This window comes from Oryx dammah, unplaced genomic scaffold (assembly GCF_014754425.2).
Source record: "Oryx dammah isolate SB20612 unplaced genomic scaffold, SCBI_Odam_1.1 HiC_scaffold_28, whole genome shotgun sequence".
NCBI classification, from domain to species: domain Eukaryota; kingdom Metazoa; phylum Chordata; class Mammalia; order Artiodactyla; family Bovidae; genus Oryx; species Oryx dammah.
In genome coordinates, this window is record NW_024070212.1 from 8,571,127 (window position 1) to 8,593,242 (window position 22,116).

Here is a 22,116-nt window from a genome sequence, read left to right on the forward strand (position 1 = left end):
TTAAGAGACAAAGAGGTATTTTCCTCATGGTAACACAGCATTTTATTAGCAGAATCAGAATATTATGGCTTTTCTTGTTCTAAAAATGACCATGCTAAGGCTTCTGGGAAAATAAAGAGAAAATATTTTTGAAATGGTAAAGGGCATGGATGAGGTGGAATGAGATCAGTAAAAAAAATCCAAGGGATGCCCCATTAGGACACAACTGAAAAAAGAAACTAAAAGAAGTTTATGCTTTTAAAAACAGAAAGTAATTACGTTTGAAGAGGGAAACTTAGCAGCAGAAACTTATTATTCAGTAGTCACTCCCTCAAATATTCATGGAATATTTTTGCTTATGGAACTTTGTTCTCGCCTGGTTTTCTCCTACCTCAGCCTTCTCTTATATAAATTTGTTGCAAATTTCTCCCATCTATAAATATTGAAAAGTCTCTGAGTTCAGTCCTTTTTGCTATTGTTGTTTAGTTGCTAAGTCATGTCTGACTCATTGCAACCCCATGAACTGTAAGGGCTCCTCTGTCCATGGGATTTCCCAGGCAAGAATACTGAGTGGGTTATCATTTTCTTTTTCAGGGGGTCTTCCCAACCCAAGGACTGAACCCATATCTCCTGCTTGGCAGGCAGATTCTTTACCACTGAGCCACCTGGGAAACCCTCAGTCCTTAGACTTACTCATTTCTTTATCTATCCCAATTTCCTTAGTCCATCTCATTCAGCCTCCTGATTTGAAATGCCCAATTTTATTTCCAGGCCTGACTTTTTCCTTAATTTTTGTCTTGTATATTCAGCAACTTACTCAGCATCTCCATCTGAATGTCTAACAGGTATCTAAATACCAAATCAAACTGTTGCTTCCCTATCTTCTATTTCTTTCTCCATCTCTCTTCATCTCAGTAAATTGTCACTCATTCTTCAAGTTTTCAAGCCAAAAAATTTAAATTATTCTTGACTCCACTTTCTCCTATGCTATGTCCATTTGTCAAAAAAATTCTATTGGCTCTACTTTGGAAAATCCAGAACTTAATCACTTCTTATCACCTTTACCAACTTTTGCCAACACCATCTCTTCCTGTACTATTGCTGCAGCTACCTAGCAAATCTCCTTACGTGTACCTTGGCCCTCTGTAATCTACTCTTCACAGACTAGAGTGATATTCTAGATCACTAGATCACTAGAGTAATATTTATATCAGATCATCTTATTTCTCTGTTTGCTGGTTGTTTCCTATATTACTTGGGATAAAGTGCAAACTCCCTTTCAGGGCTTCTTATTAGGCTTTATGATAGCCCTTGGCTACCTTCTGACACATTTTCCTAGCTCTTTCCCCAACTTAGTTCACATCTGTGACACTCACCACCTCATTGTTCCTAAAATTCTCCACTACACTCCCACCTCAAGGTCTTTGCAGTAGAAGAAAGCTCTTCTCCTAGATGCCCACATGGCTATCTCTTCCTTAAGATTCACTCAATGTTACCTATTAAAGAGAGTCTCCTGATCCCCTTGATATAACAACACTGCTTGATCTTTTACTCCCTACCTCTTTATCCTGCTTTATTGTTTTTTTCTATGAAAAATTGATAAATAGAAATCTCAATTAGAGTTGAAATACCAGAAAAGGGAGCTCTCATGTCCTGAGATGAAAACAGAGCCCAAGAGGAAAAACAAAGACTTCCTTCCCTGGCAAGGATCAGCCAGTGAAAAGACATGAACTTTGTTTAGAGCAGCCGTATCAAATTATCTTTACTCTTTTTAAAAGCATTTTCCTTCTTTGGCTGTGTGGGGACTTGCACATGGCTTGCCATGATTGCAGACCCCAAATTTCAATTTTCTACTAATTTCTAAATAAACACATCTTTGCTAGAGAAATATCAGGCAGTCTATCTATTTCAGGTCAGCATTCTATAGGATCTACCATGCTAAAACTTAAGAGTTCTAAGAAGAGAGACTTTCTCTGCCTGTTCAGAACTCCATTCTCAGCACTGGAATAGTGCCTGGTACACAGTAGATCTTCAACACATAGTTGAATAAACAAGTGAGTGTCCTGAGCATTAAGAGTTGAGTAATTATGAATGATACCCAGAATTTCCCTCTTTCTATTTGGAAAATAAAATTGAAAGCAGAAAAGATATGGGATTTCTTGGGACCTCAGGACTCAGCCTTCTGTGAAGATTGGTACAGTGGCAGAGAAGAATATGAAAGGAGGATTCCCTCAGTTTAGAGAGGTGAGAGAAAATTTATTAAAAAATAGAATGCTTGTATATTTCCAAAAGGAAATCTATGTCATCTGAAAGTGAGAAATGGTTATTGCTTTAAACCATGACTGTATTGTTAAGAATCACTTATTTTAAAATTTTCCTTTCAATAGTATTTTATTTTCAAAACATCAATAATTAGAGTATATTATGCAAAAATAGCCACAAAGCAAGCACAGCAGTCACATTTCTTATGGTGTGATTTTTCATTCAATTGTCATTAAATTTTTTCATTGTAAAATAACTAAGCATGATACTAAAATGTGAAATAGAGAGCCTAAAATTTCAAGTCAGAAAATGCAAGAACATCTTGATACCTTTATCACTAACATGTTAATCACAATTTGACCAAAATTCTGAACATTTTCATTAGAATGGTTCTTCAAACTCACTCTGAAATGTTTACATTAGTGTTAAAATGTCTCTGGGAACGCACATAATTGTAATCATGTAGTGCTTTGAGACTTTCTAGAAACCAGCTGCAGTGAGAGTGTCATGCTTTCACTGGTCAGTGGCTCCCTTGTTATACACCACACAGTGCACTCCTATTGGCAGAGCTTCACAAGGAAATCTTCAAGTCCAGTGCCTAAAGAGGGAAGCACACCCACATTCCTCTGTGTGCCCTTGTTCTCCTCCTGCCTACTCGGCCAGGTTTGGACTCTGCTGATTGTCACGTCCTGTGTAGATTAGTTGATATGAACCTGTGACTGTACTTTCCTGGAGTTGCCCCCACTTTCTACAAGTGGGCAGAGGTGAGAGAATCATTAATAGATCTCACATCTGTATTGTGAATTCCAGTCTTCACACTTATTAACTTACATTCTCTCTCTGGGTCCCACCAATCACATGGCATGTCCTTTGGGGAAGGCACCTCTGGGAATGAAGGTAATCCCTTTCTTGTCCCAATTACCATGGCCAGACCACTCCACCCCCACATGCTAACCCCAAACACCCAATGACCTACAGCAAGTACTATGGTGAAGGGTCCTGAACCAAAACCCTGGTGCTCCTCATTTGTCATCAACATAAAATGTGTCACTCACTGTATTATCTGTTGAAAATACAGTTGAAAGACTTTTCTTCTTTCAAATAAACCATGCTTTATTGGGGGAAATCCACACATAAGGCAACAATTACAAAGCAGAGGGCAAAGACTGCAATGGATAAAGTCTAAGGGGCTTTTGGAGTACAGAGTATTTCTAGTAATAATTGCCTCCTCTTAATGACCTCATGGGTTGTTGTAGGGTCAAAATTGTAGAATGGATGTGAAAGCACTTTATAACTCTAAAGGGCAGTACTATTGTGACTGCAAGACATTGCTCCTGCTTTAATGGATGGTAATTTCCAGATATGCTTGGAAGACAAAACAATTACAAGTTTTCTCTGTTATCTCTCCATTCAATCCCTTTGAGAAGGTGGGACATAGGAGGGGAAGTGATATAAGTAATGCTCAGTGTGCTCTTGTCAGTCTATTTACCCAGAGATTGTCCACATTCCTTGTTACTCACAGTACAACCCTCCTCACTTCCCCTGGTAGAACTCCTGCCTCTCTCTCTCTCACACTCTGGAAGTATTACCCAGTGAGTGGATGAGCACACAGATGCTCCAGCCACACTTCCTAGACTTGAGTCCTGATTATGTCCCTTCTCCCTGTTTAGTGTTGGCCACAATGACTTTAATGCTCTATGCCTCAGTTTACTCACATGAGAAATGGGGATAACTATAGTTCTTAGTCCACAAGATTATAAATATTAAAAGAGATAATGAGAGACTTCACTTGTGGTCTTGTGGCTTAAGACTCCATGCTCCCAATGCAAAAGTCCTGGGTTCAATTCTGGTCAGGTAACTAGATCTGACATGCAGCAACTGAGTTTGCATGCTGCAACTAAAGATCTTACAACCACAATGAAGATCCTGCATCCTGCAACTAAGAACTGGCGCAACCAAATAAATAAATATTTTTTTAAATAAATAAAAATTTAAAAATGTGTTAAAAAAGATATAATAGATACTAAAGTGGCGTAGAGACTACCTCCTAGTAAAGTGAAAGTGAAAGTGAAAGTGAAGTCGTGTCCGACTCTGCGACCCCATGGACTGTAGCCTACCAGGCTTCTCTATTCATGGGATTTTCCAGGCAAGAATACTGGAGTGGGTTACCATTTCCTTCTCCAGGGGATCTTCCCAACCCAGGGATCGAACTCAGGTCTCCCGCATTGGAGTCAGGCACTTTAACCTCTGAGCCACCAGGGAAGCCCAAGTCCTTAGTAAACATTAGCTATTATGTTAATTAATTCATTTAAAATATCTTCTAATCAGTTACAAAGAGCCAGGCCTTGAGCTTTAAACATAAATAGATGAAGTCTCAGCCTTTATGTGAGGAATGCTGGTGAGCCATATGCCAACTGTGCATCTCCACTTGCCCTCTGTCCTCTCTGTTGGTATTCCAGCTTCCTCCCCACTGCAGAAAAGCCACTTGAACCCTTCAGACAGGCCATAGCACTCCTAATAGATACCTCATCTCCAATTCCCTGACTCTTTGCTGCTCTCTGCTGGCACAGATATGTGTGCCATGTGCCAGGCTTACCTAAGAGGATGGGGGGACGTAGGTGGGAGACTGAAGGTGTGTATAAAGTGACAGACATGGAGATGTCTGCTATACCTAGTCTCTGCCTTCACATAGCTCATGCCACCAATTATAAATTATGACACTATATTCATATACAGCTGTCCCTTGGTATCATAGGGGGCTGGGCCTAGGACTGCCCACCTCATATTAAAATACCCTGGTTTCTTAAGTCCCTTAATCACCCTTGGTATTTGCATGTTCTGGAGAATCACAGATACGGAAGGCTGACTGTGATATAAATCTTTTTCAGAAAGGGTAGGGAGTCAGGGGGAACTTATTAGAAGGTCAACATTTGTCAGTTACTTAGCTGTGCAGATTAGTATGAAGGGACTTATAAATCACTTTGGGAGCCGTTTTGTGGAAATTAAGGGTGATTTTTTTTATAACATACTATATTTTGAAGTAAAGAAGACAGGCTAAGTTAGCACATTAAGATGATTATCACATCAGATCGATACAAGACTAGAAAGCACACTGGAAGGGCTTGCCACCATGTGCCCCTGACAAGCTGTGACCAGCTCTGATCTCATATACGTTGTTGGTATTGACTCCACAGCTAAACTGAGCAAATGAATACAGTTAGTAAAAACTCACAAAAAGAACACAAAGGTATTGTGGATTAGCAAGTGTATAGAAAAGTTCTGTCTTAGAAGAGACGAGGAGTAACATTAACAGTATGGTGGTATAGTTCAGTGTAGCTGATTTATGATGTTGTGCTACTTTCTGCTATACAGCAAAGTGAATACATTATACACATATCCACTCTTTATTAAATTCTTTTTCCATGTAGGCCATTACATAGTATTGAGTAGAGTTCCCTGTGCTGTATAGCCGGTCCTTATCAGTTATCTGTTTTACATATAGTAGTATGTATATGTCAATCCCAGTTTCCCAATTTATTTTTCCCCTCCTCTCTTCCCTGGTAACCACAAGACTGTTTTATGCTTCTGTGACTCTATTTTGTAAGTAAGTTCATTCATATCAATTTTTAGATTCCACATATAAGTGATATCATATGATATTGTTTATTTTTGCTTTTGTTATTATGCTATTGTTGTCATATTTAAAAAAAATCATTATCAACACCAACATTAAGGAGATTTTCCCCTATGTTTTCTTATAGGAGTATATCTATCTTCTCTCTCTGACTTCCTTTACTCACTATGACAACCTCTGGGTCTATCCATGTTGCTGAAAATAGCATGATTTTGTTCTTTTTTATGGCTAATATTCCATTGCATATATGTACTACATCTTCTTTATCCAATCCTCTGTTGATGGATTTTTAAGTTGCTTCCATATCATGGTTATTGTAAATATTGCTGCAATGAACAAATAGTGTGTGGGTTGCATAAATTTCTTAAATATTTAGACGTTACTCCCTTATCAGATAGATGGTATTCAAATACTTACTTCCATTCAGTAGGTTGCCTTTTCAATTAGCTGATGGTTTCTTTTGCAGTACAGAAGCTTTCTAGTTTGATGTAGCCCCACTTGTTTATTTTTGCTTTTATTATTTGTGCTACTGCTGTCATATTAAAAAAAAAATCATTACCAAAGCAATTTCAAGGAGACTTTCCCCTATGTTTTCTTATAGAAGTTTCACAGTTTTGTATTTAAATCTTTAATCCATTTTCACAGTTTTTGTGAGTGGTATAAGATAGGGATCTAATTTCATTCTTTGGCATGTGAATAATCAGCTTTCCCAGCACCACTTATTGAGGACTATGCTTCTCCCATGGAGAAGGCAATGGCACCCCACTCCAGTATTCTTGCCTGGAAAATCCCATGGACAGAGGAGCCTGGTGGGCTGCAGTCCATGGTATTGCTAAGAATTGGATACGACTCAGCAACTTCACTTTCACTCTTCACTTTCATGCGTTGGAGAAGGAAATGGCAACCCACTCCAGTGTACTTGCCTGGAGAATCCCAGGGACGGGGGAGCCTGGTGGGCTGCTGTCTATGGGGTCGCACAGAGTCGGGCCCGACTGAAGTGACTTAGCAGCAGCAGCAGCAGCATGCTTCTCCCATTGAGTATTCTTGGCTCCCTAGTCAAATATTTGTTGACGGTATTTACATGGATTTATTCTTGGATTCTCAATTCTGTTCCACTGGTCTATGTTTGTTTTTTTATGCCAGTACAGTATAGTACAGTGTTTTGCTTGCTATGGCTTTGTAATAAAGTTTGAAATCAGATATGTGTTGTCTTCAACTTTGTTCTCCTTTCTCAGGATTGCTATGTATATTTTCTCAGGATTGCTATGGTCTTGTGGTTTCATGTAAATTTTTCTATTTCTGTGAAAAATGCTATTGGAATTTTGTTAGGGATTGTACTGAATCTATAGGTGGTTTTGGGTAATGCAAATATTTTAACAATATTAAATCTTCCAATTCATGAACACAGAATTTTTTTGTGTGTCTTCAATTTCTTCATCAAAATCTTATAATTTTCAGTATACAAATCTACCCTTTGTTAAATTTGCTCCTACATAGTTCATTATTTTTGATTCTATCACAAATAAGATTGTTTTCTTTATTTTTCGGTTAGTTCATTGTTATATAAAAATGACTCATGAATTTCCCTTGCCAAGCAAACCAAAAATATACTCATAAAACAGCTCCTGACACATTCATAACCATCAAATGAATAGCTCAAATGATTCTTCAGAAAGATTGATGTACAATAAAATTTTATGGCTAGTGAAAAAATGCAATTGGTTTTTATGTGTTGATTTTGTATACTGCAACTTAGCTAAATTGCTTTGTAAGTTCTAATAGTTTTTTGGTGGAGTCTTTAAGACATTTCAGACAAATTTACTTCTTGCTTTCCAACTGGATACATTTATTTCTTCTTGTTGTCTAATGGATCTGGTGAAGACTTTCAGCTCTATGGTGAATGAGAATGGTTGGTATGGGCACCATTGTTTTATTCTCTAGTGTTGTCAGGAAACCTTTCAACCTTTCACCATTGAGTGTAATGTTAGTTGTGATTTTGTCATATATGGCCTTTCCTGTGTTGAGGTATATTCATTCTATACCCCAGTTGTTGCGAGTTTTATTATGAAAAAATACTGATTCTTTTCAAATTTATTTCTGTATCTATTAAGATGATTATATTATTTTTATCTTTCATCCTATTAATATAATTTATCACATTTATTTATTCACATGTATTGAAATCCTAGGGATAAACTTTGCTTGATCATGCTGTATAATTCTTTTAATATGTTGTTGAATTTGGTGTGCTAGTATTTTGTTGGGAATCTTTGCATCTATATTCATGAGGAATGTGGGCCTATAGCTTTCTTTTCCTTTAGTTCTTTATGTGGTTTTGGTATCAGGGTAATGCTAGTGTAATAAAAATGAGTTTAGGGATGTTCCTTCCTCTTCAATTTTTGGGGAAGGATTTGAGAAGAATTGCTGTTAATTCTTTTTTAAATATTTGGTAGAAATAACCAGTAAAGCTGTCTGTTTGGCTTTTTCTTTGTTGAGAAGTTTTTGATTACTAATTCTATCACCTTTCTTGCTATCGGTCAGTTCAAATTTTCTGTCACTCAACTGTATCCTACTCTTTGCTACCCCATAGGCTGTTAACCCACCAGGCTCCTCTGTCCATGGGGATTCTCCAGGCAGGAATTCTGGAGTGGGTTGCTATGCCCTCCTTCAGGGAATCTGCCCAACCCAGGGATTGAATCTAAGTCACCTGCATTGCAGGCAAATTCTTTACAGTCTGAGCCACCAGGGAAACCTCCCTGAGATATAGGGGAAGTTCATTTTCTGTCTCTTCATTATTCAGTCTTGACAGGTTGCACATTTCTGGGAATTTATTGATTGCCTCTGAGTTATCTAGTTTGTTGGTATATAGTAGTTCATAGCAGACTCATGATGTTTCATATTCCTGTGGTGCCAGTTGTAATGTCCATTACTTCATTTGTTTTATTTATTTGAATCATCTTTCTTTGTTTCTTAGTCTAGATAAAGGTTTGTCTATCTAATCTTAAAGGGAGATGGCACATTTACTGGAATATACAAGAAGTTTACCTCTCAAGAACATAACAGCACAGTCAGAGTTATAAACTATTCTACTCAAATAATGGGAGCGGTGGAGTGACTAGAGAATAGTGTGATAAATGAATGGAATATAATATCTTCCAGAATAGTCACAGAAAAGTAGAAAACCTTTTTTTAAACCCTATGGTTATGATTCCCTCACCAATGATAAGCTTGTCTGCAATTCTGAAAAACCCAAACGGGGAGAAGGTGTTGGGACTTCAGTCTACACTTTCTCAATTTCCAGAGAGTCTCTATGAAGGTTAGCCAACTGTGAAGGGGGCAGTCCCTAAGAATTTCCTTACTTTTGATTACTTCAAATTGAGGGGTTTCCCCAAACTATATTTTGATAACTCATTAGAATTCACGTGAAACGTTCTTGATCTGTAACCAGGTGGAAATACCAGGCTCTCCAGGTGGTTCTGTACTCAAACCAAGGCGGCAGGTATGAACCTCAGCATCACAGGCCCCTGTTAACAACAGCACTGGACCCAGGGAATTAGTGCACACGGCAGGGCTTGGTATTGAATCCTGGCTCTGCCCACTCGGCCACTATGTGAGTTTCTTGCTCTGCTGATCTTTCTGAATCTCTCTCTCCATTTGTTAAAAAAAATTCCCTGAAAGCTTCTATACTCATAATTACAGTTTATTATAGGGAAAGGATACAGATTAAGATAAGCAAAAAAAAAAAAAAAAAAAGAGAGAGAGAGAGAGATGTTTCTGGCAGTGTCCAGAAGGATTTTAAACATGGATCTTCCAATATTTCTTTGCCTTGGAGCCATGGACAGTGTTAACTCTTCCTGGCAGTGAGGTATGACAGTACTCATGAAGTATTGTCAGTCAGAGATGCTTACTCCAGTCTTGGCATGTACACTCAGTACTGTTGGGGTTCCATCATTTAGGCTCCAATATGTCTGATTTTATGGAGAAGGCAATGGCAACCCACTCCAGTACTCTTGCCTGGAAAATCCCATGGATGGAGGAGCCTGGTAGGCTGCGGTCCATGGGGTCGCTAAGAGTCGGACACGACTGAGCGACTTCACTTTCACGTTTCACTTTCATGAATTGGAGAAGGAAATGGCAACCCACTCCAGTGTTCTTGCCTGGAGAATACCAGGGGTGGGGGACCCTGGTAGGCTGATGTCTATGGGGTCGCACAGAGTCAGACACGACTGAAGTGACTTAGCAGCAGCAGCATGGCTGATTTTAATTTTCACCCTTTCAGGAAATTGAGTTAATATGTATGATCCAAAGCTCCCACCTTGAATCATATTTTTGATATGGCTCAAATCCCCAGCCCTAAATCATATTATTATCATCTGGAGCTGAAAGCCCCCAGACACTCCTATCATGCTTGACAATATCCAAGGGTTTAGAGATTACTTCTCAGAATTTAAGGAAAACCATCTTTGACTGGGTTTGCTTGTTAGAGAGAGTAAACTGTGTTAACCAGACAATAGTGAGGGTACAGTGAGGCCTGCCTTAAGATTCACTCACCTATGAGAGAACTATACATCGAGGAGGTAAATGATGGTGATTTCTACAGTCAGCTGGATAGGGGAGCACCACAAAGGCTGAAAGCTCTACTTTCTGCCTCAAAAATGTCATAAAAGACTTGAATAACATCTACAGAGTTGAGGAAGGTGCAGGTGATGACCCAAGAACTCTATAGCCATTTCAAGTCAGCATTTAGTACAAGGGAAAAGGAGGAGCATTCTTGAATGCATGAAAAATATGCCAGTCTTGTGAAGCTGTAATTGAATGAGCTAGACCCAATGCATGTTTAGACTGGTATGCCAATTGCCTATACTGATATCAACAGTATCTTCTTTCCTTTTAATAATTTTATTCTATAAATTTGTGGGTTCTTGCATCAATGTTATTCCAACACTATCATCTTGATATTAGAAAAATTCCATCATGAATATAAACATGATAGGGTGTAGATGAAGCCACAGAAAAAGAGTAAATCATTCAGGGGCCATATGTGAGAAGAGAAAGGATGAAGGATACAATTCTGGGAACTACCAATAATAAAAATGAACACAAGAAATAGAATCAGAGGGGTGAAATAAAACAGGAATGGGAATTTTGGATTAGTAGATGCAAACTGTTACATATAGAATGGATAAGCAATGAGGTCCTACTATCCAGCACAGAGAACTATCCTCAATTATTGTTGTTTAGTTGAGAAGTCATGTCTGGCTCTTTAATGACCCTGTGAACAATAGCCTACCAGGTTCTTCTGATCGTGAGATTTCTGATGAATACTGGAGTGGATTTCCATTCCTTCTCCAAGGGATCTTCCCAACCCAGGGACTGAATCTGTGTCTCCTGCATTGGCATATGGTCTTCTTTTTACCACTGATCCACCAAGGAAACCCAATTATATTCAATATCCTGTGATAAATCCTGGGATAAGGTTCTCATTTTACCCGAAATAAAACTTAATTCAAAAAGAATATTTAAAAGAATGTCTATCTATTTATAGCTGAATCATTTTTTCTACAGCAGAAATTAACACAACACTGTAAATTAACTATATTTCAATAAAATCAATTTTAAAAAAGATCTTGTGTGTATTTGTTTACAATTTTTCCTCAACAATATGTAACAGATTTCTTTTAGATCAATATATTCTTTTCTATTTCATTCTGTATTATAGCCTCATATTGTCCCACGGCATATTAATACCATGATTTATTCTTTTTTATAATATAAATTTATTTTAATTGGAGGTTAATTACTTCATAATTTGTATTGGTTTTGTCATACATCAACATGAATCCACCACAGGTGTACACGTGTTCCTCATCCTGAATCTCCCTCCCACCTTCCTCCCCATACCATCCCTCTGGGTCATCCCTGTGCACTAGCCCCAAGCATCCTGTATCATGCATCAAACCTGATTTATTCTATTTCTTTATTTCTGTATATATATGAGATGACAGGTGTTCCCTAAATTTGTGTAATAATCATTCATGAAGTATAAAAGTCAAATTTATGGTGTACCCCTTAAACTTATATAATGCTACATGTCAATTTCATTGCTTTATGTCACTGAAACTTGAAAGTAAAAAAGAGCACTAAGCCACAATGAGGGCTCCACCCTCATGATCTAAACATCTGCCAAAGACCCCATCTTCTAAGAGATTGTTGTAGTTATTCAGTTGCTCAACCATGTCTGAGTCTTTGGGATCCCATGAACTGCAGTATGCCAGGCTTTCCTGTCCTTCACTATCTCCCAGAGTACGCTCAAACTCATGTCCATTGAGTCAATGATGCCATCCAATCATCTCATCTTCTGTCACCCCATTCTCCTCCTGTCCTCAACGTTTCCCAGCATCAGAGTCTTTCCCATGAGTTGGCTCCTCACATCAGGTGGCCAAAGTATTGGAGCTTCAGCTTCAGCATCAGTCCTTCCAATGAGATTCAGGGTTGATTTCCTTTAGGATTGTTTGGTTTGATCTCCTTGCTGTCCAAGCGACTCTCAAGGGTCTTCTCCAACACCACAGTATGAAAGCCTCAATTCTTTGGCACTCAGCCTGCTTTATGGTCCAACTCTCACATCCATACATGACTACTGGAAAGACCATAGCCTTGACTATCTATATGGACCTTTTCAGCAAAGTGATTTCTTTACTTTTTAATAAACTGTCTAGGTTTGTCATAGCTTTCCTGACAAGAAGCAATCATCTAATTTCATGGCTACAGTCACTATCCACGGTGACTTTAGAGCTTAAAAAAAAAAAAAAAAAAACGGAAATCTACCACTACTTCCACATTTTCCCCTTATATTTGCCATGAATTATTGGGAACAGATGCCATGACCTTGGTTTTTTTAATACTGAATTTTAAGCCGGCTTTTTCACTTTCCTCTTTCAGCCTCATCAAGAGGTTCTTTAATTCCTCTTCACTTTCTGCCATTAGAGTAGTATCATCTGCATTTCTGAGGTTGTTGATATTTCTCCTGGCAATCTTGATACTAGCTTGTAACTCATCCAGCTCAGCATGTTTCATGATGTGCTCTGCATATAAGTTAAATAAACAGGATAACACAACAACAACAAAAGCATTGCCATACTTCTTTCTCAATCTTGAATCAGTCAGTTGTTTCGTGTAAGGTCCTAACTCTTCCTCAGAAACCTGTATGCAGGTCAAGAAGGAAGAGTTAGAACCCTACACAAAACAACTGACTGGTTGATCAGTTGTCTCACTGGTTGTTGAGACAGGTGAGATAGTCTGTTATTCCCATCTCTTTAAGAGTTTCCCACAGTTTGTTATGACACATACAGTCAAAGACTTTAATCAATGAAAGAGAAGTAGATATTTTTTCTAAAATTCCTTTGCTTTCGCTATAATTCAGCAAATGTTGGCAATTTGAACTCTGCCTCTTCTAAACCCAGCTTGAACATCTGGAAGTTCTTGGTTCACGTACTGCTGAAATCTAGCTTGAAGGATTTGGGGCATACTCATACTAGTGTGGGAGGTGAATACAATTGTCTGGGAATTTGAACATTTTTTAGTACTGCCCTGCTGAGGAATTGGCATGATGATTGACCTTTTCCAGTCCTGTGGCCACTGCTGGGTTTTCCAAATTTGCTGACATATTGGTGCAGCACTATAATAGCATTATCTTTTAGGATTTTAAATAACTCCGCTGGAATTCAACCATCTCAACTAGCTTTATTGGCAGCAGTGCTTCCTAAGGCCCACTTGATTTTACACTCCAGAATGTCTGGCTCTGGGTGAGTGGCCACACCATCGTGGTTATCTGGGTCATAAAAATCTTTTTTGTGTAGTTATTCTTTTCATTCTTGCCATCTCTTCTTGATCTCTTCTGCTTCTATTAGGTCAGTACTGTTTCTGTCCTTATTGTGCCCATCTTTGCATGAAATACTCTTTTGATATCTCCAATTTTCTTGAAGAGAACTCTAGTCTTGCCCTTTTTGTTGTTTTCCTATATTTCTTTGCATTGTTCATTGAAGAAGGCCTCGTCTCTCCTTGCTATTCTCTGGAACGCTGCATTCAGTTGGGTGTATCTTTCCATTTCTCCCTTTCTTTTCACTTCTCTTCTTTCCTCAGGTATTTGTAACACTTTGCCTTCTTGCATTTCTTTTTCTTTGGGATGATTTTGTTCACTGCCTCCTATAAGATATTATGAACTTCTGTCCATAGTTCTTCAGGCACATGGTTTGCTAGATCTAATACCTTGACTCTACTCCTCACCTCCGCTGTATAATCATAGGGGATTTGATTTAGGTTATCCCTGACTGACCTAGTGGTTTTACCCACTTTCTATCATTTAAGCATGAATTTTGCCATAAGGAGCTGATGGTCTGAGCCACAAGGTGTTGTTTTTGCTGACTGTGTGCAGCTTCTCCATCTTTGGCTACAAAGAGTATAATCAATTCGATTTCAGTATTGACCATTTGGTGATGTCCATGTGTAAAGTCGTCTCTTGTGTTGTTGAAAAAGGGTTTTGCTATGACCAGTGCATTCCCTTGGCAGAATCTGTTAGCCTTTGCTCTGCTTCATTTTGTACTCCAAGACTAAACTTCCCAGTTACTCCAGGTTATCTCTTGACTTCCCACTTTTACATTCCAATCCCCTATGGTGAATAGGACATCTTTTTTGGTATTAGTTCTAGGAGGTCTTGTAGGTTTTCATAGAACTGATCAACTTCAGCTTCTTCATTACTGATAGTTGGATTACTGTGATGTTGAATGGTTTTCCTTGGAAACGAACTGAGATCATTCTGTCACTTTTGAGGTTGCACACAACTATTGCATTTCAAACTCTTTTGTTGATTATGAGGGCTACTCCATTTCTTCTGTGGGATTCCTGCCCACAGTAGTAGATATAATGCTGTGATGTTCTTAGTCACTCAGTTGTGTCCAACTCTTTGTGACCCCATGGACTGTAGCCCACCAGGCTTCTCTGTCTGTGAGGATTCTCCAGGCAAAGAATACTGGAGCGGGTTGCCATGCCATCCTCCAGGGGATCTTCCCAAGCCAGGGATCAAACCCACATCTCCCACATTGCAGGTGGATTCTTTACTATATGAGCCACCATGGAATCCCTGATATAATGGTCATCTGAGTTAAATTCACCCATTCCCATCCATTTTAGTTCACTGATTCCTGAGATACTGATGCTTATTCTTGCCATCTCCTGCTTGACCTTGTCGAATTTACCTTGATTCATGAACGTAATATTCCAGGTTCCCATGCAGTACTGTTCTTTACAGCATCAGTTTTTATTTTCATTACCAGACACATCTACAACTGAGCATAATTTCTGCTTTGGCCAAACTGCTTCATTCTTTCTGTTGTTGCTGCTGCTGCTGCTGCTGAGTTGCTTCAGTCGTGTCTGATTCTGTGCGGTGCCATAGACGGCAGCCCACCAGGCTCCCCCGTCCCTGGGATTCTCCAGGCAAGAACTGGAGTGGGTTGCCATTTCCTTCTCCAATGCATGAAAGTGAAAAGTGAAAGCGAAGTCACTCAGTCATGTCCTACTCTTAGCGACCCATGTACTGCAGCCTCCCAGGCTCCTCTGTCCATGGGATTTTCCAGGCAAGGGTACTGGAGTGGGGTGCCATTGCCTTCTCCCATTCTTTCTATAACTATTAATAATTGTCCTCTGCTCTTCCCCAGTAGCATATTGGACACCTTCTGACCGGGATGGGGGGTGCTCATCTTTTGGTGTTATACATTTTTGCCTTTTTACATAGTTCTTGGAGTTCTTGTGGCCAGAATATTGCATCTTTTTCAATTATGGTTTTCTCAGAGTATATGCCCAGGAGTAGGATTGTTGGCTCATATGATAGTTTTATTCTTAGCCTTTTAAAAGGAATCTCCATCCTGTTTTCCAGAGTGTCTGTATTAATTTACATTCTTACCAACAGTGCAAGAGGGATTTCCTTTTTCCACATCCTCTCCATCATTTATTGTTTTTTAGATATTTTGATGATGTCTATTCTGGCTGGTGTGATGTGATATTTCATTGTAGTTTTGATTTGCATTTCTCCAATAATGGGCAATGTTGAGCATCTTTTTATGTGCTTGTTGGCCAACTGTATGTCTTTGGAGAAATATCCTGTTAGGTTTCCCATCCATTTTTTGATTGATTGTTTTTCTGGTGTTGAGCTTCATGAGCTGCTTATATATTTTGGAGACTAATCCTTTGTCAGTTGATCCTTTTGCAATTATTCTCTCCCATTCTGAGGGCTGTCTGTCTTATTTATGATTTATTTTATTGTGCAAAAGATTTTAAGTTTAATTAGGTCCCACTTGTTTCTTTTTCATTCCATTACTCTAGGAGGTGGGTGAAAGAGGATCTTGCTGTGATTTGTGTCATAGTGTTCTGCCTATAGTTTCTTCTAAGGGTTTTATAGTTTCTGGCCTTACATTTAGGTCTTTAATCTGTTTGTTTTTTTTTTTTTTTAAATTTATTTATTTATTTTTAATTTTTACTTTACAATTCTGTATTGGTTTTGGCATAGATTGACATGAATCCACCACAGGTGTACATGCGTTCCCAAACATGAACCCCCCTCCCACCCCCCTCCCCACAACATCTCTCTGGGTCATCCCCGCGCGTCAGCCCCAAGCGTGTCATATCCTGCATCAGACATAGACTGGCATTTCGATTCTTACATGATATTATACATGTTTCAATGCCATTCTCCCAAATCATCACACCCTCTCCCTCTCCCTCTGAGTCCAAAAGTCCGCTATACACATCTGTGTCTTTTTTGCTGTCCTGCACACAGGGTCATCATTGCCATCTTCCTAAATTCCATATATATGTGTTAGTATACTGTATTGGTGTTTTTCTTTCTGGCTCACTTCACTCTGTATAATCGGCTCCAGTTTCATCCATCTCAGCAGAACTGATTCAAATGTATTCTTTTTAATGGCTGAGTAATATTCCATTGTGTATATGTACCACAGCTTTCTTATCCATTCATCTACTGATGGACATCTAGGTTGTTTCCATGTCCTGGCTATTATAAACAGTGCTGCAATGAACATTGGGGTACATGTGTCTCTTTCAATTCTGGTTTCCTCTGTGTGTATGCCCAACAGTGGGATTGCTGGGTCATAAGGCATTTCTATTTGCAATTTTTTAAGGAATCTCCACACTGTTCTCCATAGTGGCTGTACTAGTTTGCACTCCCACCAACAGTGTAGGAGGGTTCCCTTCTCTCCACACCCTCTCCAGCATTTATTGCTTGCAGATTTTTGGATCGCAGACATTCTGACTGGTGTGAAGTGGTACCTCATTGTGGTTTTGATTTGCATTTCTCTAATAATGAGTGATGTTGAGCATCTTTTCATGTGTTTGTTGGCCATCCGTATGTCTTCTTTGGAGAAATGTCTATTTAGTTCTTTGGCCCATTTTTTGATTGGGTCGTTTATTTTTCTGGAATTGAGCTGCAGGAGTTGCTTGTATATTTTTGAGATTAGTTGTTTGTCAGTTGCTTCATTTGCTATTATTTTCTCACATTCGGAAGGCTGTCTTTTCACTTTGCTTATGTTTTCCTTTGTTGTGCAGAAGCTTTTAATTTTAATTAGATCCCATTTGTTTATTTTTGCTTTTATTTCCAGAATTCTGGGAGGTGGATCATAGAGGATCCTGCTGTGGTTTATGTCAGAGAGTGTTTTGCCTATGTTCTCCTCTAAGAGTTTTATAGTTTCTGGTCTTACATTTAGATCTTTAATCCATTTTGAGTTTATCTTTGTGTGCGGTGTTAGAAAGTGATCTAGTTTCATTCTTTTACAAGTGGTTGACCAGTTTTCCCAGCACCACTTGTTAAAGAGATTGTCTTTACTCCATTGTATATTCTTGCCTCCTTTGTCAAAGATAAGGTGTCCATATGTATGTGGATTTATCTCTGGGCTTTCTATTTTGTTCCATTGATCTATACGTCTGTCTTTGTGCCAATACCATACTGTCTTGATTACTGTGGCTTTGTAGTAGAGCCTGAAGTCAGGCAAATTGATTCCTCCAGTTCCATTCTTCTTTCTCAAGATTGCTTTGGCTATTCGTGGTTTTTTGTATTTCCATACAAATCTTGAAATTATTTGTTCTAGTTCTGCGAAAAATATCGCCGGTATCTTGATAGGGATTGCATTGAATTTGTAAATTGCTTTGGGTAATATACTCATTTTCACTATATTGATTCTTCCGATCCATGAGCATGGTATATTTCTCCATCTATTAGTGTCCTCTTTGATTTCTTTCATCAGTGTTTTAAAGTTTTCTGTATATAGGTCTTTAGTTTCTTTAGGTAGATATATTCCTAAGTATTTTATTCTTTTTGTTGCAATGGTGAATGGAATTGTTTCCTTAATTTCTTCTTCTACTTTCTCATTATTAGTGTATAGGAATGCAAGGGATTTCTGTGTGTTGATTTTATATCCTGCAACTTTACTATATTCATTAATTAGCTCTAGTAATTTTCTGGTAGAGTCTTTAGTGTTTTCTATGTAGAGGATCATGTCATCTGCAAACAGTGAGAGTTTTACTTCTTCTTTTCCAATTTGGATTCCTTTTATTTCTTTTTCTGCTCTGATTGCTGTGGCTAAAACTTCCAGAACTATGTTGAATAGTAGTGGTGAAAGTGGACACCCTTGTCTTGTTCCTGACTTAAGGGGAAATGCTTTCAATTTTTCACCATTGAGGATAATGTTTGCTGTGGGTTTGTCATATATAGCTTTTATTATATTGAGGTATGTTCCTTCTATTCCTGCTTTCTGGAGAGTTTTTATCATAAATGGATGTTGAATTTTGTCAAAGGCCTTCTCTGCATCTATTGAGATAATCATATGGTTTTTATTTTTCAATTTGTTAATGTGGTGAATTACATTGATTGATTTGCGGATGTTGAAGAATCCTTGCATCCCTGGGATAAAGCCCACTTGGTCATGGTGTACGATCTTTTTAATGTGTTGTTGGATTCTGATTGCTAGAATTTTGTTGAGGATTTTTGCATCTATGTTCATCAGTGATATTGGCCTGTAGTTTTCCTTTTTTGTAGTATCTTTGTCAGGTTTTGGTATTAGAGTGATGGTGGCCTCATAGAATGAGTTTGGAAGTTTCCCTTCCTCTGCAATTTTCTGGAAGAGTTTGAGTAGGATAGGTGTTAACTCTTCTCGAAATTTTTGGTAGAATTCAGCTGTGAAGCCGTCTGGACCTGGGCTTTTGTTTGCTGGAAGATTTCTGATTACAGTTTCAATTTCCGTGCTTGTGATGGGTCTGTTAAGATTGTCTATTTCTTCCTGGATTAGTTTTGGAAAATTGTATTTTTCTAAGAATTTGTCCATTTCTTCCAGGTTGTCCATTTTATTGGCATATAATTGCTGATAGTAGTCTCTTATGATCCTTTGTATTTCTGTGTTGTCTGTTGTGATCTCTCCATTTTCATTTCTAATTTTATTGATTTGATTTTTCTCTCTTTGCTTCTTGATGAGTCTGGCTAATGGTCTGTCAATTTTATTTATCCTTTCAAAGAACCAGCTTTTGGCTTTGTTGATTTTTGCTATGGTCTCTTTTGTTTCTTTTGCATTTATTTCTGCCCTAATTTTTAAGATTTCTTTCCTTCTGCTAACTCTGGGGTTCTCTAATTCTTCCTTTTCTAGTTGCTTTAGGTGTAGAGTTAGGTTATTTATTTGACTTTTTTCTTGTTTCTTGAGGTATGCCTGTATTGCTATGAACTTTCCTCTTAGCACTGCTTTTATAGTGTCCCACAGGTTTTGGGTTGTTGTGTTTTCATTTTCATTAGTTTCTATGCATATTTTGATTTCTTTTTTGATTTCTTCTGTGATTTGTTGGTTATTCAGAAGCGTGTTGTTCAGCCTCCATATGTTGGAATTTTTAATAGGTTTCCTCCTGTAATTGAGATCTAATCTTAGTGCATTATGGTCAGAAAAGATGCTTGGAATGATTTCGATTTTTTTGAATTTATCAAGGTTATATTTATGGCCCAGGATGTGATCTATCCTTGAGAAGGTTCCATGAGCACTTGAGAAAAACGTGAAATTCGTTGCTTTGGGGTGAAATGTCCTATAGATATCAATTAGGTCTAACTGGTCTAATGTATCATTTAAAGTTTGCGTTTCTTTGTTAATTTTCTGTTTAGTTGATCTGTCCATATGTGTGAGTGGGGTATTAAAGTCTCCCTCTATTATTGTGTTGTTGTTAATTTCCTCTTTCATACTTGTTAGCATTTGTCCTACATATTGTGGTGCTCCTATATTGGGTGCATATATATTTATAATTGTTATATCTTCTTCTTGGATTGATCCTTTGATCATTATGTAGTGGCCTTCTTTGTCTCTTTTCACCGCCTTTGTTTTAAAGTCTATTTTATCGGATATGAGTATTGCCACTCCTGCTTTCTTTTGGTCTCTATTTGCATGGAATATCTTTTTCCAACCCTTCACTTTCAGTCTGTATGTGTCCCTTTTTTTGAGGTGGGTCTCTTGTAAGCAGCATATAGAGGGTTCTTGTTTTTGTATCCAATCGGCCAGTCTTTGCCTTTTGGTTGGGGCATTCAATCCATTTACGTTTAAGGTAATTATTGATAAGTATGATCCCGTTGCCATTTGTTTTATTATTTTGGGTTCGGGTTTATACTCCCTTTTTGTGTTTCCTGTCTAGAGAGTATCCTTTAGAATTTGTTGGAGAGCTGGTTTGGTGGTGCTGAATTCTCTCAGCTTTTGCTTGTCTGTAAAGCTTTTGATTTCTCCTTCGTATTTGAATGAGATCCTTGCTGGGTATAGTAATCTGGGCTGTAGGTTATTTTCTTTCATCACTTTAAGTATGTCTTGCCATTCCCTCCTGGCCTGAAGAGTTTCTATTGAGAGATCAGCTGTTATCCTTATGGGAATCCCCTTGTGTGTTATTTGTTGTTTTTCCCTTGCTGCTTTTAATAGTTGTTCTTTGTGTTTGATCTTTGTTAATTTGATTAATATGTGTCTTGGGGTGTTTCGCCTTGGGTTTATCCTATTTGGGACTCTCTGGGTTTCTTGGACTTGGGTGATTATTTCCTTCCCCATTTTAGGGAAGTTTTCAACTATTATCTCCTCAAGGATTTTCTCATGGTCTTTCTTTTTGTCTTCTTCTTCTGGGACTCCTATAATTCGAATGTTGGAGCGTTTCATATTGTCCTGGAGGTCTCTGAGATTGTCCTCATTTTTTTTAATTCGTTTTTCTTTTTTCCTCTCTGATTCATTTATTTCTACCATTCTGTCTTCTATTTCACTAATCCTATCTTCTGCCTCCGTTATTCTATTATTTGTTGCCTCCAGAGTGTTTCTGATCTCATTTATTGCATTATTCATTGTATATTGACTCTTTTTTATTTCTTCTAGGTCCTTGTTGAACCTTTCTTGCATCTTCTCAATCCTTGTCTCTAGGGTATTTATCTGTGATTCCATTTTGACTTCAAGATTTTGGATCATTTTCACTATCAATATTCGGAATTCTTTCTCAGGTAGATTCCCTATCTCTTCCTCTTTTGTCTGGTTTGGTGGGCATTTCTCCTGCTCCTTTACCTGTTGGGTATTCCTCTGTCTCTTCATCTTGGTTATATTGCTGCGTTTGGAATGGCCTTTTTATATTCTGGTAATTTGTGGAGTTCTCTTTATTGTGGAGCTTCCTCACTGTGGGTGGGGTTGTATCAGTGGCTTGTCCAGGTTTCCTGGTTAGGGAAGCTTGTGTTGGAGGTCTGGTGGGTGGAGCTGGGTTTCTTCTCTCTGGAGTGCAGTGGAGTGACCAGTAATGGGTTATGAGACGTCTAAAGTTTTGGAGTAACTTTGAACTGCCTGTATATTGAAGCTCAGGGGTGTGTTCCTGTGTTGCTGGAGAATTTGTGTGATATGTCTTGCTCTGGAACTTGTTGGCCCTTGGGTGGAGCTTTGTTTCAGTGTAGGTTTGGAGGCATTTGATGAGCTCCTATTGCTTAATGTTCCCTGAATTCAGGAGTTCTCTGATGTTCTCAAGCTTTGGACTTAAGCCTCCTGCTTCTGGTTTTCAGTTTTATTTTTACGGTGGTCTCTAGACTTCTCCTTCTATACAGCACCAATGATATAGCATCTAGGCTAAAGATGAAAGGTTTCTCCACATTGAGGGGCACCCAGAGAGGTTCACTGGGTTACATGGAGAAGAGAAGAGGGAGG